The sequence below is a fragment of the Symphalangus syndactylus genome, chromosome 3, assembly GCF_028878055.3.
Source record: "Symphalangus syndactylus isolate Jambi chromosome 3, NHGRI_mSymSyn1-v2.1_pri, whole genome shotgun sequence".
Taxonomy (NCBI): Eukaryota; Metazoa; Chordata; class Mammalia; order Primates; family Hylobatidae; genus Symphalangus; species Symphalangus syndactylus.
Genome location: NC_072425.2, coordinates 59,764,033 through 59,778,440, shown reverse-complemented (window position 1 = coordinate 59,778,440; position 14,408 = coordinate 59,764,033). Strand labels below are relative to the sequence as shown.

Sequence of the window (14,408 nt, the reverse complement as noted above, 5' to 3'; positions counted from 1 at the left end):
CGCTGTGTGGAAGGGAGAATATTGGATCCCTAAGATGTTCTCATATGAATCCTCAGAACCTGCGAATATGTTAATGTGGCAAAGGGATTTTTCAGATGTGACTAAGTTAAGGATATAGATTATCCAGCTTGGCCCTATGTAATCACAAGAGTCCATTTAAGAAGGAGGCAGGAGAGTCAGAGCAAGAGATGTGACAATAGAAACAGAGGTCAGAGTGATGCAGCCATGAGCCAAGGAATGCAAGCAACAAAAGCTGAAAAAGGCGAGGGATGAATTCTTCCTTAAATCCTCCAGAAGGAAGGCAGCACTGCCATCACCTTGATTTTACCTCCATATATTAGTTTCATAGAGCTATTCTAACAAAATGCCACTACGTTTGCAGTAATTTTTTACAGCAGCAATGGGAAACTAATACATCTCCCAAATAAACTACTGTATTTAAGTCCTTCTCTCTGACTCTGCTTTTAGGCGTTCCTGTATGCAGGCATATCTTGTTGTATTGAAACTTTGTTTTATTGTACTTTGCAGATACTGCCTTTTTTTTTTTTTTTTCCAAATTGAAGGTTTGTGGCAATGCTGTGTTGGGCAAGTCTATCTATTGGTGCCATTTTTTTTGAGACAGGGTCTTGCTATGTTGCCCATGCTGGTCTTGAACTCCAGGACTCACGTAATCCTTGTGACATTTTTCCACCAACATGTGTCCACTTTGTGTCTCTGTGTCATAGTTTAGAAATTCTCCCAATACTTCACTTATTATATCTGTTATGGTGATCTCTGATCAGGGATCTTTGATATTACTGTTGTAACTGTTTTGGGGCACCACAAGCCATGCCTATATAAGATGGCAAACTTAATAAACGTTGTGTGTGTTTTGAGTGCTTTACCAACCACTTGTTCCTCTGTCTCTGTTTCTCTATGTCTCCTTGGGCCTCCTAATTTCCTCAATTTCCTGAGATATAATAATATTGAAATTAGGCCAATTAGTAACCCTTCAATGGCCTCTAAGAGTTCTAGTCACATGTCTCTCACTTTAAATCAAAAGCTAGAAATGATTAAACTTAACAAAGAAGGTATGTCAAAAGCCAAGATACGATAAAAGCTAGGCCTCTTGCACGTAACAGGTAAGTTGTGAATGCAAAGGAAAAGTTCTTGAAGAAAATTAAAAATGTTACTCCAGTGAACACATCAATGATAAAAAGCAAAACAGCCTTATTGCTGATAGGGAGAAAGTTGCAGTGGTCTGGAGAGAAGATCAAACCAGTCCCAACATTCCTCTAAGCCAAAGCCTAATCTGGAGTGAGGCCCCAACTCTTCAATTCTGCGAAGTCTGAGAGAGGTGTGGAAGCTGTAGAAGAAAAGTTGGAAGCCAGCAGAAGTTGGTTCATGAGGTTTAAGGAAAGAAGCCATCTTAACATAAAAGTTCAAGGTAAGGCAGCAAATGCTGACGTAGAAGCTGCAGCAAGTTATCCAGAATGTCTACGATCACTGATGAAGGTGGGTACACAAAACAGATTTTCAAAGTAGATAAAACAGCCTTCTATTGAAAGAAGATGTAATCTAAGACTTTCATAGCTGGAGAGGAGAAGTCAATGCCTGGCTTCGAAGGTTCCCAGGATGGGCTGAATCATTTGTTAGGGACTATTGCAGCCTGTGACTGTAAGTCAGTGCTCATTTACCATTCTGAAAATCCTAGAGTCCTTGAGAATTAGGCTAAATCTACTTTGCCTGTGCTCTATAAATGGAACAACAAAGCCTGGATGAAAGCACATCTATTTATAGCATGGTTTCCTGAATATTTTAAGCCCATTGGTGAGATTTGCTGCTCAGAAAAAAAGATTTCTTTCAAAATATTATTACTCAATAACCATGCACCTAGTCATCCAAGAGCACTGATGGAGATGGACAAGGAGATTTATGTTGTTTTCACGCACACTTACACATGTCCATTCTGCAGCCCATGGATTGAATACTAATTTTGACTTTCAAATGTATTTAAGAAATACATTTTTTTTGAGACGGAATCTTACTCTGTTGCCCAGGCTGGAGTGCAGTGGCAAGATCTCGGCTCACTGCAACCTCTGCCTCCCAGGTTCAAGCGATTCCCCTGCCTCAGCCTCCCGAGTAGCTGGGATCACAGACATGCACTACCACACCCAGATGATTTTTTTTTTTTTTTTGGTATTTTAGTAGAGACAGGGTTTCACCATGTTGGCCAGGCTAGTCTCGAACTCCTGACTTCAGGTGATCTGCCCCCCTCGGCCCCCTAGAGTGCTGGGATTACAGGTGTGAGCCACTGTGCCCAGCCAAGAAATACATTTCTTAAGGCCCTTACCGCTATATCTGTCATGGACAGTGCTTCTTTTGATGGATCTGGGCAAAGTAAATAGAAAACCTTCTGGAAGGGATTAGCTATTTTAGATGGCATTAGGAACACTTGTAATTCATGAGAGGAGGTCAAAATATCAACATTAATAGAAGTTTGGGAGAATGGATTTTGACTCTCATGTATGAATTTGAGGGGTTTGAAACATCAGTGGAGGAGTGACTGCAGAAGTGGTGGACATAGAAAGAGAACTCGAATTAGAAGTGGAGCTTGAAGATATGACTAAATTGCTGCAATCTCATAATAAAACTTGAACAGATAAGTTGTTTCTGATGGGTAAGCAAAGAAAGTAGTTTCTTGAGTTGGAATCTGCTGTTGGTGAAGATGCTATGAACATTGTTGACAACAAAGAACTCAGGATATTACATAAACTTAGCAGCAGGTTTTGAGAGGATTGACTCTAATTTTAAAAGACGTTCTACTGTGGGTAAAATGTTATCAAACAGCATCATATGCTACAGAGAAATCTTTCATGAAAAGAGGAGTCAATGGATGTTGGAAACATTATTGTCTTATTTTAAGAAACTGCCACAGCCACCCCAACCTTCAGCAACCAGTACCATGATCATCAACCACCAACATCAAGGCAAGACTCCCACCAGGAAAAAGATTATCGCTCGCTGAAGACTCAGATGATTGCTAGCATCTTTTAATAATAAAGTATTGTTTAATTAGGTTATATACTTTTTTAGCCATAGGTTATTTCACATTAATAGACTACAGTATAGTGTAAACAACTTTTATATGCATTGGGAAACCAAAAAATTTATGCCACTTGCTTTATTGCAATATTTGCTTTACAGTCGTGGTACAAAGGTTGGGAGCCTGGAAAACATACTTCCTACAATCCCATGCCACCAAATTCTGGAAGCAAATTAAATTCTGCATTTGAGATGTGTTGATGAGGAGCTGGGCAATGGGAGACAGGTAGAAGCTTCATTCTTTGCCAGTGATGCCAGACATGAATTCGCACAGCAGCCTTTGGATTCCCCTGACATTTGCCTGCCCCAGGGCTTTTGGTAGAGTCAATAGTGAAGAGGTTTTTGTTTGTTTGTTTTGTTTTGTTTTGTTTTGTTTTCCCCTGGTTCCTGTATGCTGCAGGTAGTAGTCATCTAACTGTCTGTGGTAGTCCTGATTTTCATTCTCCAGCGTTTGGCAACATTTAAAAAAAAAAAACAACTTTACCAAGGTGTAATTTACACACAACAAGTTTACTTATTGTAAGTACACACTTTGATGATTTTTATTATTATTATTATTTTTTGAGACGGAGTTTTGCTCTTGTTGCCCAGGCTGGAGTGCAGTGGCACAGTCTCGGCTCACTGCAACCTCCACCTCCTGGGTTCAAGGGATTCTCTTGCCTCAGCCTCCCGAATAGCTGGGATTACAGGCGCCCACCACCGCACCCGGCTAATTTTTGTGTTTTTAGTAGAGACGGAGTTTCACCATGTTGGCCAGGCTGGTCTCAAACTTCTGACCTCTGGAGATCTGTCCACCTTGGCCTCCCAAAGTGCTGGGATTATAGGCATGAGCCACCACACCCGGCCAATATAGACATACATATATATGTGTGTGTGTGTGTATGTGTATGTGTGTGTGTGTATATATATATATCTTAAGAGACAGTTTCTATCACCCAGGCTGGTGTGCAGTGGTATGATCATAGCTCACTTCAGCCTTGAACTCCTGGGCTAAAGTGATCCTTCTACCTCAGCCTCCAGAGTAGCTGGGACTACAGGTGTATGCGATCATGTTTGGGTAATTTTTTTTTTTTTCATTTTTTTTGTAGAGACAGAGTCTTCTTATGTTGCTCAGGCTGGTCTTGAATTTCTTACCTCAAGTGATCCTCCCACCTTGGCCTCCCAAAGTGCTGGGATTATGGGCATGAGCCATGGTGCCTGGCCTGGTTTGATGAATTTTGACAGATATGTACAATTAGGCAAACACCATCATATTGTTTCTCTGTGCCCCTTGGCAATCAATCTGCCCCAATCCTGGCCCAGGCAACAACTCATCTGCCTCCTATCACTCTTATCTTCCTTTCAGTAGTCTGAAAACACCCAACTTCTGATATGAAATCACTTTCTGCTGGAAACAGTGGTTTCTGTTTCTCTGATCGAACTGTGCCTGGTACAGGAGGACTTCACTATGGGAAGCCAATTCCTGCACATCACCCACTATTCATAAAAAAACAAAACCAACATTCGTACAGTTACAGGGAAGTGGTTAGACACCTGGAGCATATCCTCTGTTTCTGCAGACCAAGGTGCTTAGACTCCTGAAGTTCCAAAACATCTTTCTGGAATTGAAGGCTGCCATGAGATCAGAGGTGCCATCTTTGTCAGGGTGGGTACAGGCTATGTGGTGTGACTGAACTCCAGGGGCAGAGCCTTTGGTTCAAGATGACTTTGTTGATGTTTCACTACCCTCTCAGTCCATGGTTGGCTGTGGTAGGAGTCACAAGACAGCATGGAGTATGGCAATGGTTTTCAAAGTTTCCTTTTTAATAATGAGACACTTAGGTTAAAAAAAAAAGTATGTGAAATGCCAACAGAGAAAGCAGATAAAGGTAAAGCTGCTTTGGATGAATTCAGGGAATAAGTGGCTTTCAGAGTTTGCCCTGGTGTGTGGAAGTGAGACAGACCTGGTACACATGCTGGGGAGCCTTTCCTTAGTTGGAGAACCTGGGCAAGTCACGTTACCTCACCGAGTCTCAGTTTCCTCTTTTATAATTCGGCATAATTGTATCTCCTCATTTTGGAAAATCATAAGTTTTAGACATTACACATGTAAAGCTCTTAGCATGACCCTTAAACATAGTGGGAACTTAAAAAATGCTAGCTCTTATTTATTTATCATGTATTATTATTTTATTAGTTACTTTTATCTATTAGTAATAATAATTTTATTTATTATCATTCAATTTTATTTATTATTATATGTGTCATGAGCAGTACAAGGTTAGAGATAGCAGGTCTATGCATATTTGTGTCTTTCCACAATGTCAGACTTTTACTGATGCTATTTCATTTGCAAAAGCCATGAGCTACATAGAGTTCCCAAGGAGGCAATTCTCTTAGTAACTCTCTCTTCACTCAGCAGTCAGAGCCGTGGGCACACAGGTTCAAGCCACACCACAAGTTAGCCAATATTGCAAACCATACATAATAGTACACTTAATCAATATGTAAGTGTTATAGATTAAACATTCCACAACAAACATTTAACATCAAGAGAAAAAGAGATAGGAGAAAGGGTTAACGAACCAGTCTAGGGAGAGCAAAGAAGACAAAAGTAGTCTTTGTTTGGGCCAGTTGGTCTTGCAGGGAAGTCTTTGATGTGGCACAGCCTTTGTAGGCAAATGCCAAGTTCTTACCATGAGTGACAGTGGGACAGTTGTCAGTTAAGATGGCTGATTCTAGCTGCTAAAGGCCAGCTCTTTGATGGTCACAGGGTCCTCTGGGGAGAACTGATGGTGGAAGTGTGTACTTGTTTGTGTCTTTATGTGGTTGAATGTAGTCTTTATTTTTATTTCTCAGGCAAAACATCTTATCCTTGTTGGCAAGGTGCCCTACGAAATGTAAAATGGAGTCTTCCTAAGATGGAGTTAGTTGCGTGAAGGGTGCTCCATACAATATGATAGGTCAGTTTAGCCTCTAAGCCGTCAGAAATTAGCCAAGTTTGGTAAGCAAGGGCAACAGACTCTCAGGGAGTCTGTCAGTTAGTTATGCCCCCAACAATGCTGCATAACAAACGAGCTCATGACTGAGTGACTGACAGCAGCAATCATTTATGTTCCATGGATCTGCAGTCAGCTGATGCTGGGTGAGCTCTGCTTCTGGTGCCTCTCATCCTTTTCTTGCCACCAGCAGGTTGACTCTTCTGGATTCAATGGGCTAGTCTGGGCATGTTCTTCTCATGGCAATGGCAGAGGCAGGAGAGGGCAAGCACAATCACTCGAGAGCATTTGATCATGTCATGCCCACTAACTTTCCATTTGTCTAAAGAAGTCACATGCCTGAACCCGAAGTTGAGGATCAGGGAAATATACTCCCGTTTTTCAGTGAGAGGAACTTCAAAGTCATATGGCAAAGAGTACAGATAAACGTGGGGTGAATAACTGGGCCATTAATGCTCTCTCTTTCAGGGAGCATCTAGATTTAAGATGCCAACAGAAGAAAGAGGGATCTCATGGGGAAATGCTGAGAAGGAGCAGATAGGGATGTCAGAGGGGATCAGAACATGGCAGTGTCTGGGAAGTAGAGGGAGAAGGGAGATTCTAATAGTGTCCAGTGCTTCAGAGGGGACCCACAAAACAGCATAAGAGAAAAAAACTTGGTCAAAGAGAACATTGTTAATGACCTTAAGAGACTATCTAAACAAGCAGGCTCAGTTAATCTTTTAGTAGCAAGGCTGTGCTGGCTGATCTCCAGTCCAGAAGTGAACGGGTGTTTGGCTTGTTTTCTTCATCAAAAGGGGAAAAAGAAAACTTTGGCGAATTATAATGCTGTCTCTTTATGAAATATTTTGATGTGCATTTTAAATGCACATATGTACCTGATTTTCTGTGCAAATTACCCTTGGTGTAAGAAGAGAAAGTTGCTAAGTAAGCAATTAGAAAGGAGAAGAGTAATATTTACTTCAAGTTTGATGATTTGCTAGAGCATGCACATATCTAAAGGTAAACTGTGCTCTGAAATCCAAGTTCAATAAACAGAAAATATTAAAACACAATTGTTGATTAACTCAGTGAGCAAGTCCAGTACACACATCATGCCAAAAAGATATTACCCAGCACAAGCTACACAAGGCGGGGGGTGGTTGCAATCACAGGGCAAAGTGTACGCAGGTCGTGAGGATTTGGTAATGAGATTGAGCTAATCAAGGAAAAATTCTGTGACTTCACACATACAGAGTATCTTAAATTAGAATTGTAGTTGGCAATTGCATAGATACCTTTCTTTGCAGTCCCCAATGTGGGAAAAACTTTTCTATTTTGATCCAGTACTGAGAGTATCTGATTTGGAAAACACATCTGCTTATAGCTTTTTGATTTTGTAATAAAAGTTAAACCTTGGTTTTGACTAAATAGAAAAAGCCTTAGTGAGACCTTAATGGGTTTTGGGACCCTGTTTCCTAATGTCTTCTTGACCATTTTCTTGAAAACTCCTTCAGTTGCCATAAAATTTGCATTTCCACATCTTGAATGACCTATACAAGTTTTATCAGCCAGAGTGGATAAAAATCACTCACCAGAATACAAACACATGGAAGAAAAAGAGACACAGGAAAGTAAACAACATGCATGACAGAACATACACAACTTAGAGTGCTCACTGCTTGAGAGAGTGCGCAGTATGGGGCGTAAATCGCCACTGGCCAAGTGTGTCCATACGATCTGTCACTTACTCATGGTTCAGAGCAATGGGCATCATTCTGATTGTGAGAGGACATACTGTGTGTTGTAGCGGACTGGACTTTATATAATACACACACATACACATATAATTTATACATTTATAAAATATATGTTCCCATATCTATAAATGCATTTAAAATACCTTTTGAATACACTATATATTGTGTACTTTTCCAAACAGGAATTATTTCAAAGACAAACAGAATTTTAATAAACCACCTGGGTAGATGTAGATGGCTTTTTTTTCCACATTGAGAGACTGCAGTTTTGCCTTTTCAACTATGTTTTGTCACTAATTTGAAATTCTTCACTGCTGTGCTGTCAGTTGAGAGGAACGCTTGCAGATAAGCTCACAGAAACACCCAGACAAGAAGCGTTTTAAGTAGGGCAAGTGAGCTGGGTTGTAACAAATCTGGAACAAAATAATTAAGGACAGACAGCCTCATTTTATGTTTGTGAGATGACTTCGAGGGAGGAGGATTTAAAGGTACAGAGCAATGGTCAGGACTCTGATTTAAATTGGTCCACATGGGAAGTACCACGGGTGACAGTAAACATGAAGATGTCTCTGTCCCTTCAAAAAAAAAAAATCTTTCTGGCCAGGCACGGTGGCTCACACCTGTAATCCCAGCACTTTGGGAGGCCAGGCGAGTGGATCACGAGGTCAGGAGTTCAAGACCAGCCTGGTCAAGATGGTGAAATCCCATCTCTACTAAAAATATAAAAATTAGCCAGGCTTGGTGATGAGTGCCTGTAATCCCAGCTACTCGGGAGGCTGAGGCAGAAGAATCACTCGAACCCTGGAGGCGGAGGCTGCAGTGAGCCACTGCACTCTAGCCTGGGTGACAGAGCAAGACTCCACCTCAAAAACAAAACAAGAAAAAACTTTATTTTTCTTCACCTATTTATTAAACTTTATTTTTCTTCACCTATTTATTAAAATTTATTAAAATTTATATAAAAGCTGTGGAGACTCTATAAAATGAAAGCAATTAGTGAATATGCCACAAAAATCATTTATATTATTTCCTCCCAATTCATTTACTATTTGATGTATGTTTTTTGATAGAGTTCAAATGCATAGGAGTATATTATGGTGGGCTAATGGATGGAGAGTCCTGGAGGAGGGAAGGGGAGCTGTCAGGTCAGCAACCATCCCATTCCCAAAGCCTGTAGATCCCTGGCTCTGCCTCCATTGTCCAAAGTAGTTTAAGCCTCTGATTATCTAAATACACTTTCTAAAATCCTCGCACTTCACTCTCTTCTACAAAAGAGCACTTACAGACACCAGGCAGTAGCCTGGCCCAGTGTAGCCATGCACATCAGGGCTACCTTCTTTTGCTCTTGGCCCTTGTACCTGTCCCTGTAGAGTGTCAGCCCACGTGCATATGAGCCAGATCTGAGGAGCTCGGGCTGGCGTCATTGAACTTTGACAGCATCCTCTGCAGGTAATCTGCTTTTATGCCTTTGTTTACTTCTGGCTTTAGAGTAAATCATTACTTTGTTTTGTTGTTTTTGTTTCTGAGACAGGGTCTTGTTCTGCCATTCAGGCTGGAGTGCAGTTACATGAACGTGGCTCACTGCAGCCTCAACCTCCTGGGCTCAAGTGATCCTCCTCCCTCAGCCTCCCGAGCAGCTGGGACCACAGGCACATGCCACCATACTGGGCTGATTTTTAAATTTTTTGTAGAGACAGGATTTCGTCACATTGTCCAGGATAGTCTTGAACCCCCGGGCTCAAGTGATTCTCTTGCTTTAGCCTTCCAAAGTGCTGGTATTACAGGTGTGAGCCACTGCATCCAGCAGTAAACTATTACTTTGAAGATTCTAACTGTATCTTAGAGGAATTAAGGAGAAAGAATTTTGTTGCTCCTATGTCAGGAGAGCATGGAGGAATTCAGGGCAAGGGCGGGGAGGGCTTGGCCTTACAGGTTCTTGGCTTAGAGGAGGTGAGACTGGGGCTGATGGAGGAGCAGGATAACTCTTCTCTAGATCTCTTTCCTGTAGATGGTTTGAATGTAAAAATAAGGCAGATTGTGAGATTTCTGTATTGGGGCAGAGTCATTCAGGCTGTTGAGATGAGCTGCATTTACTTTAGAGGGAATCACATTTGCAGCATTACCTGTTAAAGCTCTTCATTAATTCTCTATCTGTCTATGCCTCTTTTCATATAAGCTGACAAGATGCACTGTTGATATTTTAAAAAGTTAAAAGGCTGGCAGAGTGGCTCATGCCTGTAATCCCAGCATTTTTCGAGATGAGGCAGGAGGATCACTTGAGGCCAGGAGTTCAAGACAAGTCTGGGCAACATAACCAGACCCTGTCTCTACAAAAAAAAAAAAAAAAAAAAAAAAAATTAGCCAGGCATGGTGGGCATGGTAACACACACACCTGTAGTTCCAGCTAGTTGAGAGGCTGAGGCAGGAGGATTGCATGAGCCTAGGAATTAGCGGTTATAGTGAGCTATGATCGCATCACTGCACTCCAGCCTGGGCAACACAGCAAGACCCTGTCTCTAAAAAATAGTAAAAATAAAAAAAACTTAAAAGACACAATTTTCATACAAATATAGAGTAAGTATATGTAAAAGATTTAATCACTGAGGGTACCAGAAAGATGACAAAGAGGATATAAAGGCAGATATGAGAAGCTGATATCTATAGTTAGTCATATCTATCTATATCCATATCTATAGCTACATGTACATACAGACATATGTAGTGAGGAGGAAAGATTGCTGGGATAGGATCACACAAAGTTAATACAAAAGTAGTTAATAAAAAACTTGTTCCTATCCTGCTGGGCAATAAAGCTGTAAGTTTTGGGGTTATGGTCTCTACCAGTTAGAAATCACTTGCCGTTTATCAATCTGCAAGGTAACATCTAACTTTACCCAGTCTGGGACTTTATCAATCATAAATGAGGAGTCAAAGTGAAGTTACATGCCCTAGAGCAGGATTGGCAGTTGAGAGCTGGAGCCCCAGCCTGCTCTGTGGAACCCAGGAACACAGCATGCCTATTCATCTGTGTATCATCTGTGGACGTTTTCATGCTACTGTGGCAGAGTGAGTAGTAGCGACAGAGACCTTATGTCCCATACAGCCAAAAATATTAACTATCTGGCCCGTTACAGAAAAAATTTGCGGGCCCCTGCTCTGGAGACGTAAGTCAGATACCCTGTAGGTAGCCTGTAAAGAAATCCTCTAGGATAATCCCAAAGGCCTGAAGATCCTTTTGCCTTGTTTTCATGTTTGGTATAATTTTTTTCAACAATATTATGCACATGTACAAAGATGTATGTTTAATCTTAAAAAAACGGTTAAACCCTCAATGAGTGAATATTCAAACTAGAGAGAATCTCAGCTCTGGCTAATTCTTATTGCTCTTCAACAATTACTTTGCTCCAGGAAATACTCCTTGACCTCAAGCTGCACCCCACCCTGGCTGGGGGCTCCCAGTCTTTGCACTCTCTCTTTCTTCATATTCATGTGTCCTCCAGGTCTGGCTATGTAACTTGTGGGGCTGCAGTGCACAATGAAACTGCAGAGCCCTTGTTCAGAAATTATTAAGAATTTTAGGACAATGACGTAGATAATTAAAGCAAGCACTGTGTGAGACTGCCCAGGTCGCATACTCATAGCCCTGCCCTGACCCCACTCATTGGAATTTGACCTCTCTGTAGTATTCACCTTTGCCTCTCCACTGTACAATAATAACATAGTAGGCACTGAACAAATATATTTTGTGGAATGTTATTAATTATTCAACAGGTGCTGTAAAAGGTGACCCCTTTGATGACTGCATTTTTGAAATTCTATTAATTTTTGAGAATTTAGTGCAAAAAATATTTGTATGCACATATTTAAATGGAAGAGCAGATTATGATGTATATTCAATATATTATCTGCGTATGTTCACTTTTCACTTTTCTTCATTTTTTTCTTTCTGTTTCTCAGACTCAATAATTCCAACTGTCCTATCTTCCAGTTCACTGATTCTTTTACTTGCTTGAATCTGCTGTGAACTCCTCTCCTGGCTATTGTTCTACTGGGTGAAGCAGGATCTTCATCCTCTGACAATGCTGTGTCAGTGTCTCTTCTGTTCTCTTGAGTCATTCTGTGTCCAGACTTGGTTCCTTCCAGTGGGTTCGTGGTCTCGCTGACTTCAAGAACGAAGCTGTGGACCTTCGCAGTGAGTGTTACAGCTCTTAAAGGGGTACCACCTTTAAGAGTGAGCAGCAGCAAGATTTATTGTGAAGAGCAAAAGAACAAAGCTTCCATGGTGTGGAAGGGGACCCGAGTGGGTTGCCGCTGCTGGCTGGGATGGCTGGCTTTTATTCCTTTGTCCCTGTCCATATCCTGTGGATTGGTCCATTTTACAGAGTGCTGATTGGTCCACTTTACAGAGTGCTGATTGGTCCATTTTACAGAGCGCTGATTGGTCCATTTTACAAACCTCTTGTAAGACAGAAAAGTTTTTCAAGTCCCCACCCGACCCAGGACCCCAGCTAGCTTCACCTCGCAATTCTTCCAGGCCCATCTGCTGGACAAGACTACTTTTTCTGGGTCCTTCTGCCTGGTCTTGCTAAATGCTGTCCTGCACATCACAGGCTGCCTCATGATTTCTCCCTTGTGTCTACCAGGAGCTGCCCCTCCTCCTGGTACAGACACTTCAAGCTGCTCAAGTGGATGTTATTGTGTGGAGAGGGGGAAAAAGAGACCCCACTTCTTCATGTTAGATTTGTTAGGGATGTATGGAAGCTGACAGCCTTGTGTCTCAGTCTTTCACAATGCTTGGTAGAACAGCATTTGTAATATTCACTTTTCTTTGATTCCCCCCTTGACCCCCACACTCATATGCCCACATAAAATTCGGACACAGATTAAGGTTTGGAGATACAGTTCTTATAACATAGCACTTGGCTTTTCTACCAACTCAAGGTTGTCTCACTGTTCCTTTCTTATAAGTCCTTTCCTGTAAAAATTTTTAGGCCCTTATGGAATAGACTTTTCTGTAAGGCCACACCTGACTGGTTTATCAGACAGGATCTTACAGTCCTCCCCCAGCATGGGACATGCTGAACTATAGCTCCCCGTGTGGCTCCTTTCTCCTCAGCTCCGTGAATATCTGAGGACATACTTTGTTTTCTCTTAATGTCGCTTGAACCCTATTCAGACCATCTGGGAGAACCAATGACTCATTTAGTGCAGTGGAGAGCTTGTTTGTATTGTAATTAACCAGACTTACTTAAAATGTTTTATGTATTCAAGGTTTCATATATTTGTCATGTTTGCTCAGAGTCCATATTTAGGAACGTAGTATAGCTGTGTATGCATATTTGTCGTGTCTTGACGGGTCAGATTGGTCAAAATAAGAGGGAATAGCAAATCATGTTTAGGCAGAGATTTGGTTCCAGGCCATCACCCACACAGTTGTGGAAAAACAAAAAAGCCCATAAGTAAGGGCGAATAGGTTGTGAGTTTTAATCCATGATGATTAATTCACAGGTTTTACATTTGAAAAGCAGAAAAATGTTTTACATCAAAAACTAAACTTTAAATAAAACTTCTGACAAGTTTTTCAAAAGACTTTTGAAAAGAAAGTTAACAATTCTATCTTAAAGCTAACACTGCTAACAGTATTTGTATAGCATTTACTATGTGCCAGGGACTCTTTTAAGCACATTACAAATATAACCTCATTGAACCCACAGAACAGCCTTAGAATGTAGGTCCTTTTCGTTATTATGGTTCTCTAGTTCACAGCTGGATAGGGTTCATCTGCTCTTTTGCAAATATGCACTACTGTTTAGAGAAATGGGCCGTAACATACATAAGACTATTGATTTTCATTAAAATATATGTATAATTTTAAGACATGTCTGATGATCATCATGATTTTATCCATTAGCAATTAGTACAATATTGCCTTAATCACAACTGTCTACCTAATGGTTTATTTATATAATAGTTCTCATGAGTCTTTTAGCAGAGTTCAAATATTTTAACAAATAATTTTATATTTGTCTTAGAGAAGAGGTAATATAAGGGCACATGATAATTTTGTCAGATTGACTAACCTAATGAAGATAGTTGATATCAATTAAATAAGCAACTGGAAAGAAGAACAAAATCAACATAGCACCTCAATTAGTTGACCTCTGAAAGACTGTTCATGTACATTGGCTGGTACAAAGATACTAGCCAGCCTGTACATCTATATATTATTCATGCAGATCATTCTTTATATATAGTTAATGGCATGCATGTGGCCTGGATTTTCTGGTTGGCTAACTATTCTGTCCCCATAAATATACTCCTGACTGTCAAACCAAATGTCCTGATATTTGTTTCAAAAGCTGTGGCCACTATATGATATAACAAGTACCCATAAACACTGTTGGGATATCAGTATGACTGAGTGAAACTAGAATTTTTTTCCCCAGTAATCAGTAAGGTGTACCAAGTTTTTAAGAACACAAAACATGAATCAAAATCTCCTTTGAAGTCTAATCCACAGTGTGAAAATGTTTAGGGTCAGATTTTCAAAATGTGACCCTACAGGGCACCAAAAGATGTTCCCTGGTGAGGGCAAATGGGCAAAATG

General features: G+C 40.7%; 1 long non-coding RNA gene across 1 annotated transcript in view; it reads left to right on the top strand.

Moving 5' to 3' along the window:
• LOC129479267 (uncharacterized) overlaps positions 1-14,408 on the top strand; it is an 81,548-nt gene that overhangs the window by 39,576 nt on the left and 27,564 nt on the right. The window lies entirely within an intron of this gene.